The 10,699-nt window shown below is 40.2% G+C and overlaps 1 long non-coding RNA gene across 1 annotated transcript in view; it reads left to right on the top strand.

The window, feature by feature from the left end:
* The window catches only part of LOC311441080, a 76,730-nt gene extending 70,719 nt beyond the window's left edge, over positions 1–6,011 (top strand). Inside the window, exon 5 of the long non-coding RNA XR_014695785.1 lies at positions 5,754–6,011. This is a non-coding gene — a long non-coding RNA (uncharacterized lncRNA). The remainder of the gene's footprint in view (positions 1–5,753) is intronic.
* The last annotated feature ends 4,688 nt before the right edge of the window (positions 6,012–10,699 follow it).

The raw sequence follows: 10,699 nt of genomic DNA on the forward strand, positions 1-10,699 counted from the left end.
TCTCTTCATACAACTGCTAAACCCCGTTTTATGACAGCCCACTACCACCTACCTCAGGCTAATGTGTTACAGAAGATGTCACTCTTTAATTCTTTCATACACATAAACTACTGATGGAAGACAACAGGAGTCAGAGCGTTGTCTTAAATAAACTGCAACATACTACTGGTGCCTGCAACCATAAGAACTGAGGCCTTGTAAGTGTGTTCGTTAATTTTGCCTGCTAATGACAACCCAAAAACTACAGCAGCTCTTTGTGAGGTTCACACGAGGTCTGGTGGCTTCCAATACCCTACATATGCATTTAGCTGGAGGTTCCTCTTCCAAACCTTTGTGTGATAGGAACAGTGCCTGTTAAGGGGAAATACCATCACAAGAGACTCTAGTTCACTGGGCAGCAGAATAAACTCTCGGGCAGATCTCATATATTTCACACAGATGGTGTAAGTATTATTTTGTCACATTAGTTAATATTTATGGAATATTTTACATTCTCAGAGGAATCATTACAAAGTTGCTACGGACATTGTGATTGCTATAATTGACAGGAAAAAGATTGTATTCTATTCTCTACATAAATGTTAATATTGTTTTGTTTCTTCTCTTAAGAGTGTTTATGTGCTTTATAAAATTCATTTTGTATTTTTCCTTGTGTGCTCTGATCTCTAGAAACTTTATAATGGTCTTAAACATTGATGTTTGGGGATTTTTTTTTACAGTCTTCTTTTCACACAGACTTCTGTGGAGGGTTTGCTAATGGTATGCACATTTGTTTGAATTAAACCCTTTAATGCTAGGGGAGGAGATCAGTTTAACATGGAATTCAACTGCTGTTGTTTTTTTAAGGAGAAAAGAACTGGTGGATTTAAGAGTGTTTAAGTATATCTGTTTGACTGAACTGTTTCCTCAAGGAAGTATTCATTCAGTCAATGTTCTCAAGGGTTAAGAAAACAGAAACCCATAGTTTTAGTGAGTTGTTGTTATGTACGTTGCCAAGGGAACTGTAGCTGGAATGTTTAAATGTGTTGTTCCTCCCCAAACCCACAGGAGTGGAGCTTGAGTGTCTCGGTGTGCTCTAATCCTTGCAATTAGCTACTATGTGGTGGGGGGCTCACGTGGCTGAATCAGACCAAATACTTGTTAGCTAGTGGCACTAGGTAACATTCCCACCATTCTGGATGGATCATACTCATTAGCTATGTGAACCACAATCTAAAGCAGAAAATGAAGAATATTAAAAGCCTCTCTTAATGCCTCTCCCTGGACACCATGGACTTATTTTAGTAATGCACATTATAGAAATTAATGATCTCCAAGGAACACTCCTTAGGACTTAGGTAAGAGAAATCATGAGGTTAATCGATTGATCTTGACACAGGTCATTAGTATTTATATTGTCTTACCTTGAGTGTAACTTAGGATCACTGGTATATATTTGGAGGAAGTTATATTGAAAATGATTTTCAACAGAGGAAGCAAATTTTTGTCTTTTTTCCATTTTAATGGTTAGTCTCAAGTACTGCCAACAGCTCTGTGTGCAGACAATCTAATCAAACTCCCCTCATTGCCAAATCAATAACTGTAAGAAACATCTATATCTGAATCTATATATCTGTAGAGTTCTACTGTGACTTGGGTCCTTCAGGAAACTGGGAAAAATCACAGGGTCCAAACACTTTTCCAAAACCTTCCAGTGTATCATCACTCTCAAATATTGGTCCTCAGCTGCCACCATGCTTTTTCATGAGAGGCCAGCAGCATCTAGCTGAGCCAAACCTAGCTGAGTGGCACTAAACCCCTGGTTGAATCAGACCTTTTTCAAAGCAGAAACTGATCCACGCTTTGGTTTATGTATTTCGTCTGGTATGCAGTAGCATCTGCATTCAGGGAAATGCTTTTAGTTCTCTATTTGGACTTCCCTGTGTGACTCAACATAAAATTTTTCATACTGTCCTAGATAAATCTTAACATAAGTTGAGCCATTTCTCATTCCAATGGACATGGAAAACAAAGACTATTTCCTGCTTTGCAGCTGCCATTTAAAAGCCCTGTCTTTCTCCTTCCATAGGCTGAGCAATGCTCTTCCAAACCATGTTTTTTAAACAGCTGATCATAAAACAGAATCATAGAATCATTTAGATTGTAAACGCCCTCCAAGATGATCTGGTCCAACCATCCCTCTACCACCACTATCACCCACTAAACCATGTCCCTAAGTACCAAGTCCAACCATTCCTTAAACACCCCTGATGACTCTTACTGCCTTCTATGGCTCCTAAGCAGGACCTGCATCTTGAGCTGTGGCTCCTGAGACAGAATTAAAGTCTGTTTTGTCAGTGCTGAGGCAGATTACAAATGGAATAGAAGTTCTTTGTATATACATCCTACTGTGACATTTCTTTTTTATTATTTTTTTTCAAATTTTTTTTTTTTTTTAGTACTGCCTCAGTATAAAACCGTTGACCAACAGGCTTTCTTTCTGCATCCAGATAAACCAGTATCTTTCAGTATATCCTGGGGTCCCTTCACTCTCCAGTTGTCTAAACTGGGTGTCATCTGAACTGCAGAACAAGGAGGAAGACTGATTCACACTTGTGTCTTTCACAGATCCATGTTCTCAAAACATCCTTCAAGTTCTAACATTCACAAAAAGCAGAAAAACAGACCCATGTGATCAGTGATAGTAAAATCCAGGGGAGAGAATTCTGGTCAGAGGCCAAGGGCCCTATGTCCGCTCTGGTCAGAACAAGCTGGCAGTGCTGCAGCTACCTTGGGCATTCTGACAGCTCACGTTTCCCAGCCTCAGTGTTGGCATCATTTGCGTGAGACTTCCTGATGAGCATGATGGTTTGAAATAGAACAAAGAAATAAAGGCCAGATCCTGATCCATTGTTTCTGTGTCTCTTTTACTCCACGTCTTTTGATGCTGTGAGGCAAAAAAGGGGATTTCAAGAAACATTCTTATTTATTTATTTATTTATTTATTTATTTATTTATTTATTTATTCTCTTACCTACATTTGTGCTTCACGAAGCCTCCACATGGTTTATTTTGACTAGGCGTTTCTGCACACTTCTGAAAGCACAGCTTAAGGCTGGACTGAGGTGCATTGGCAGGAGCCAAACATGGCTTGCCTGCACTCTGCTTGGCTCAGGTTTGTACTTCATCGCTCAGATTTATCTGCGTTTTTGTTTAAAATAGTCCTTTATCAGTTTCCTTAGATAGCGAAAGTCTTCTAAACAGAATTCACAACAAAAACTCTGATATGAGCTCAGTCTCCTATGTAAAAGGCAACCTCTAAAATGTGGAGGGAAACTGTAACCAAAGCTCTGCACTCAGAAGAGTTAATCCTGCAATGGGTGCTAAACTCCAGAGCCCTAACAGTGCATGGGGCGCGCCTTATGTTTTTTTTGTTTATTGCCATTAGCAGCCACAAGGTATTGGATGAGCAAAAATCTGCCTTTTTCCTTTTATTAGATGCAGGAAACTCTTTTGTTTTGGCAATGCTTCTATTTGTCATTCACAAAGTTTGTTTTTCTCTTGAGTTTTTTGGGAGCTTTTTATTTCCTGTCAGAGTGTGGAGGAGAAAGCTGTTCTCGTCTGTAAGTTATGCGCCCCTTACAGTGCCCCTTAGTTACACAGCACAAGGAAAAGAGAAACAGAATCCATGGCATCGTGCAGAAATGCTGCACTATATGGTTTGCCCTGGTTAAACATTCCCAGAAAGGGAATAATACAACACTGTGGAGCTCTTGAATGTCTTTTGACCATTGTGCTGCAGAGGATGCAGGCGTTCAGGGTTAAACTGAAAGAGCGTTGGATTCTGGGCAAATTTGATTTCAGATCTGAGCACCACAGAATACAATTATTTCCCATTTGTAACAGTACAACAGTGTCTTCTCCATACCTGAAAGAGATGTCATCTGTAGCCTAGAAAAGCGATAGATACTCAGCTGCCACAAGAGAGCTTCAGTTTGGTTTAGCTGTGTGCCCCAAACATTCCCCACTTTTCTTAATCTTTGTCAAAACAACCTGATGTATGCCTGCAAAATAATGCTGGAAGTTTTGCATGTACAGTTTTGTTTTGTTTGTCTTTCTGTAGTACACAATTCTGTCATTTTCCCTTTGTGCTCCAGATACTCAGTGAGATGTCAACCGGAAAGAAAAAAAAACAAACAAACAATAATTTAATCACACTTTGCAGAACCTGTAAGAGGAAAGGTTTGCATTTTTGGCTCAAGTTTGGGATGGCCTCACTTTGTTCTCAGGACCCATCTTTAATTCACTTTATCTTCCTCTAAAATGTGTTAGTGAGGGAAGATGAGCATTGAATCTAGTCAGCTCCTTACAGCTGCAGGGGTTTTCTGAATTACACCTCAGTACATTCAGAGCTGGTGGTCCCTAATCTAACAACAGAATGGATCAAACCACTGGATCAAAATAGCAGCATACATGAAATTTGAAAGTGCATCTGCATTTTATGACTTGTGTCAGCTGCTTTTTCTTTGCTGGCAGTATTTGAATCTTTCTTGTTCCTATGCATATGCTTTAACGCCTCACCTTCAAGATCAAACACTTTATCTGCTTATATTTATGCTTCTCCGTAAAGTATCATGAAGTATTTAAAGTTGCAAGGACCTTTCAAACTAACATGTTTATCACAGACAAAGTCCACACAAAATGCAGGATGGCAGATCACATTTTGGCTATGCATTAAATCATCTGCAACTGGGAGACAACAGGATTTTAACAGCGTAAACAAGAAAAAAAATAAACATTGAGAGCACACATTGCTGTTAACACAGTAGCAGAGAATATGTTTCTACAGGAAAGTGAGCATTGGTTAAGAGAAAAGCCCTTTTCTGATTTGTAAGTAATCTTACTGTAAACTAAGAATTATGGTTTATCTGCTGTTCTGCCAATTAATAACTTATTTTCTGTTATGTTCAATTAATGAGTTATTGGAAATACAATGAATCAAACCTTTCAGCACACTCAGCTGTTGGGGACGGGGGTATACATCCTCCTTTTCTGCAGCTATGTAGAGCAACAACAACAACCGAGCCCACGGCCTTTGGTTAGCCTCTGCATTTTTACACTAGGATTTGTTCGGTTGACATAAAATGGTAGCTCAGGCATTCCGAGCCATCACTACAGGGGGCCTCTGCAGGGGAAAACACAGCCCCTAAACATGCTCTGCAGAGCCCCCCTAACCAGGTTCAAAGAATGCAGCTTTAACCACCGCTCGGAAGAAATCCCCACCAACTTTTACAGAGGCCACCCTCTGCTCACAAAACCTAGTCCCTTCCCTGCAGGCATTTGGGATCCTTTGAAATGGAAAATTTATGCTGTACTGAAATAATTCATACTATAATAAACAACCAGTGCCATCACTCTGCTGGTATTCGGAGTGCAATTAAACCTGAACCTCATGTGAGTACAGCATTTGGGGTGGGGAGGTGGTGGGAAGGGGGGTACGGGCAGCTCACCCCCAAGCATTTTTTCCTACGGGAGCAGGTTTACTGCTTTCCCTCCCCTCCATCTCCTTTCAATGAAACCCCTTTCCCCCTCCCCACATTTACACGGGGCACGGGGGCTTGTGGGTGATTATATAACTTATAGGTCAATTTGTTGTTTGGGCAGAAGTGCCGCAAGAATGTGGTATGTTGGCCGAAGCTGTTTGTTTGCTTAAGTTCTCAGAGTTCAATGAGGTCATTTTCTCATCTTCCCTGTGTTTTCTGTATTTTCCACAGACCTGCCAGCCTCAAACAACACCCTCTTTCTTCGCATTAGAAATGGAAACACGTCCTCTGCAGGAATTTTCCACTTAATAGCTCCTGCTTTCCTACCAGGGGCCTCAGTGCACCACCACTGCAATGCTGTATTTCTTTCCACTGCAGTTTGACATTTTGCAGCCAGAACAACGAGCGGCATTCACTCCATCCTGATTTTTGAAAAACATATCTCTATAGGCACACAGAGAGCACCCAGTGCAGTAATCACTGGGGGAAAATGGCAAAGGTATTTAAACATCATTACAGGTCACCAAGGATGTGACATTGTCTCAGAATACTGATCTGTTACACAGACTCTTTTCCTTACCCCCCACTCCTCCCCCCTACAACCCTTTCACATACACACACACACACACCAAAGCCTCTGCCCTGCTCTCCCATTGCGAGCCAGGCTCACGTTCTACACTTGATTGTAATTGTTTTCCTTTGTGAATTATTTCCTCTGCATAATATTTGCAAACTGTATACCAGGTCCTGATATCGTGATGAGCAGAAATGCAGATTGCAGCTAATCTCAGCAGTAAACAAGGAGGCTGCTTTAAAATGCGCTGAGTGACCTGTCAGAAAGCAGAAGCATTTGCAAACCGTTTACTGCTGAGATGCAATGATGTGGTCTGAAATGCAGCAGCCTGAAGATTGGAGCAAAATGGGATCTCAGAGGCTCGGTCAAGCACAACCTGAAATGTTTTCTTTTTCTCATTATTATTATTTTAAAGCTAGAGCTTTATTATAAATTATTAAGAGCTAATTTCCAAAAATCCCTTTGCTGTGTCTGGGAACTATTTTTATATTCCTTTACAGGAAGATAAATGCATGAAGGTAAACATTGTTTATTGGTAGAGAGAAGGTTTCCCCTGTCTGCACAGTGGTAGAGTCTCAGACAGCAAGGTCCCAGTAGGTCAGACTGGCACACTGAATTGCGTATCAAATGAAAGTGGTATTCAGGAGAAAGGGTGGAAAGAGGAAGAGGGGTGTTAGTAAGGAGGTTGTTCAAGCCAGGAGGGTGGGCCACAGAAAAACAACAAGGAAAAAAATAGGATTGATGATTTGCAGGACACCTAGGGTATTTCTTTCAGGGGGTATTACTTCCACTTTTAACCAGGAACAAGAGCTGGTAGAAAAAAAAGCGGCAGGAGCTGACAGCTTTGTGCTGATCAAAGGGACATAGCATTGAATGCCTGCCTTTGCTAGCTATTTATTAGAAAGAGAGAGGGCTCCTTTGCCATTCTACTTGGGAGAGAAGGGATTAAAGATCAAAAAAAGAAAGGAACTGGCCTGACTTCTTTGTTCAGAAAATATTTCTCTCTTTTTTTTTCCTTTGTGTGTGTGTGCGCTATGCTGTCCACTATAAGAGAAAAACACCCTTTCTTTTCATGGTGTTGCTGCCTTTATTTTCTCAATGAGCAAAATTTCTGGTGATGAACATTTCCAGCAGCACCTTTTTTTTTTTTTTTTTTTTTTTTTTAATGTAAAGAAGGCCCCTTTTGGGAAACTTAGTTAACTGTCTTTTAGCCTGATTAACCTAGGAAATAAAGTTTAAATGCACTGCTGGGATTCTATTAGGAGCCTCACTTCACACAGATAACAGCAAAAGGTGTTAAAATGCACTTCACTGGTGCAAGTGATCTCATGTTGTAAAAATGATTATCCCCGGCAGAACAGGGAAGGATTAAGGGGCCATGTCTACATCTGGGAAACTCTGTAAGTGTTTTATTAGCATTAATACATGTATTGATCCCCCCCTCCCCACAAACACACACACACAAAAAAAAAAAATTAAAAAAAAAGCCTGTCATGATGGTGGCAAATGGCATGGTGCATTAAACCTATTTGTAAGTCAGTGAAATGTGATCATTTTTATTCCTAGAATTGCAATAAAGCTGTTAAGCAGTTTCAGTAAAATTGGGAAATGCCTACTTTTATGATTTTGGATCATCGTGGATTACCTGTCGTGTACAAAGAAGGAGTGTTACCTAAATAAGACTCTCTCATTCCAGAGCCTTTGAAGAAGTGTGGGGTAAATTTGGTGTTCTAGCTCTAAATCAATTGAACTACACTTCACGTGAGTCTGATCAGAGAGACCCAACTCCTCTTTTATATCCTCCAGACATTTCTGTTACATAGACCAGGAATAGTTGCTGCTTCCTAGTGCAAGCACGAGTGAGACTAGACAACTGTGCAAGCGTGGTTGAGGTAGACACTGATAAAAGTAAATGCTGTTAACCAGACAAGTGAATAACTCAGCAGCTGAACAGAACAGAACAGACAGAGTAGTTGGAAGGGACCTACAAAGATCACCTAGTCCAACTGCCTCGCCACTGCAGGGCTGACCAGAAGTTAAAGCATGTTATTGAGGGCATTATCCAAATGTTTCTTGCACATGACAAGCATGGGCTATCAACTGCCTTTCTAGGAAGCCTGTTGTGGTGTTTGACCACCCTCAGGGTAAAGAAATTTTCCTGATGTCCAGGCTGAACCCTGAAACAGCTTTGTGCAGTGCCATTACATTCTGTTGAACTTAGTTGAATACTAAATTATGTTTCAGCTTGGGAGCAACCACAAGTATCAAAATGAAACACAGACAAATATGCATGATTTTAAAGCAAGGCTTTTTATACTCTCTACTCCCAAAGTTAGGCTAGAAAATCAAATACAAAGTGAAAATCATCAGTGTCCTTTTTGATCTACAGCCTTGAGCACTACCCAAACAAATTGAAGTCCTTCAGTGGAAATTAGGAATGCAAATCTTGAAAAAAAAAATGTTCTCCCATCTGTGCTGTAGTCTTCTTTCAACGAGGCTATGTTCATTGACAATCGCCATACTAGCATAGCATACAAGACAGTCTTAGTAAAAACTACTTTAGCACCATGATAGATGTTATAGTGAGACAAATTATTGACTTTATTGCTAAAAATATTGTAGTTACACATGTTCAAATCTTGTCAAGCAGTTGCCTCTTTCATTCCTGTATTAAAGATTTCTTTCAGTGGATATTTGGAATATTGTATGTCTATCACCACAGCAGTGGCTTTTGTTATTTTGCTCATCAAAATGTCACCTGTCTATCAAGAAATCTAGGATAAGTAGGAGTGGGAAACTTCGTTGAGTCATGCACAGGCTCTTTTTCTGCCAACAGATGTATTACAAGAGGCACTTACATTGATGTGGAAATGTGGAATAGCAACAGAAGTCAGCTTTCCTGACTGCAAAATTAAAGGAATTAACAGTTGCCTCAAAAGGACATTTCAGGAATTGCTCCAGAACATTAAGGAGAACTGGGAGGACTATTAAACCAATCCATCCCTGACAATACAGGATTGTTCCTATTGCAACAAGTATTTGCAAAGTACTTCAAAGATGAAGAGGACTGAAAGTGTTAAGCATTTTAAGTCCTATAGCATTTTGAGCCTTCTTAGCACTTGGTAGCCCTAAAAGCCTGAAGAAAAACTTAGCTGAGGGTTTAGTAAGTAGCCAGGTGACAAAAGAGACAGGAAATAGGGATGCTAGATAAGTGGAAAGCAAATTCTAAACAGGGAAGCAAAGATGTAATTGAAAAGCCAAGCCTACAAAAATATGGTGAGGTTTTCAGAAATGACACCATTATGACAAATGATCAACACTGTTTCAAATATACTGTATTTCTCCACCCATCCCTGAGTAGATGTTAAGTACCCTTCACCGCCTTGGAGTCAGATTTCATGCCAAAATGTCTGTGTTACTAGTTTTGCAAGTGCTACCACTAATTGAAACCACATAATGTTGCAGTTCTGAAATAAGGCAGGCAGGGCATCCCTGCTGAAAAGCTACCCAGCAGGACAAACCCTTTGTTCTCTTTTAAAATGAACTAATTCAAGGGAAATGTTGTCTAAATCATTATAACTAAATGTATGCAGAATTTCCTCCATACCATCCCCCCACCTATAATTTTCCTTGTTAGCTATCAAAGGACTTCACTTCTCTTGTAAACTGCAAAAATGCTTTAATATGCACACTTGTCATTTCTAGGTATATAAATTTTACTTTTGCAGGGATCTTACATGGCACATGTTGTGATCACCTGTGGGTAAGGTGGTTAATTAGAAGAGTCCAAGTCCTGTTTCATTTCATTTATACCAGAGTAATTTAAACTAGGAAAATGATCACAGCCACACTCAGTAATTTAACTCCCTCCTTTCAGGCTGTTTTAGTAATTATATTTTCACGGAATGTGTTCAGGAAGCTTTTACACTGCTTGTTTTCTTCAATCAAGTAGGCTCGCTCCCTTCCCACCTCCCTTCCACCCTGTCTGTTTGTCTTTCTGAGTAGTGTTAGCTTCATGCCTTTGAGAAACAGAAAGATGCAGCTGTCATTATCTTGTTGATTATAAAATCTATAACAGGCAGAAAGAGTTAGGAAGGGGGGGGGCGGGGGAGTTGTATGATTTTTATTGAGAAAAGAGGCTGTACCCTCATCTTTCCAGCAGTACTTCCATTTGACCTGAAAGGAAAGGGTAACAGACAGACATCTATTATCAGGGCTTGGATGTCCAAGTGGATCAGAGCAATGTGTATGCATAAACATCACTTGACACCCGTTTTGGAAACCTCAAACACCATCCTCAACTCATGATGGAAAATAACATATCATATAGTTTCATTCTAAGCTTTCTCATGGTTAATAGCAATCATTTAGCTACATACATGACCAGTAGAATGGGTAATGGGCTGTGGCCCAGACCTGAAGTGTCCCAGTCAAAGTACGTTCCTGGTCACGGTGGATGGAAAAACTGATGATAGCATGTATCTGGTAACTTGCAAATAACCTGCTCATTTGTAGCTTCATAGCGAAGGCCTTGCCCACTGTGTGTCCTTTTAAAATCTGTCCTTTTGGACCCTGACTTCAAGATTTAGGAGGACTTTATTGG

The sequence above is a fragment of the Aythya ferina genome (genome assembly GCF_964211825.1).
Source record: "Aythya ferina genome assembly, chromosome: 9".
Classification (NCBI taxonomy): Eukaryota; Metazoa; Chordata; class Aves; order Anseriformes; family Anatidae; genus Aythya; species Aythya ferina.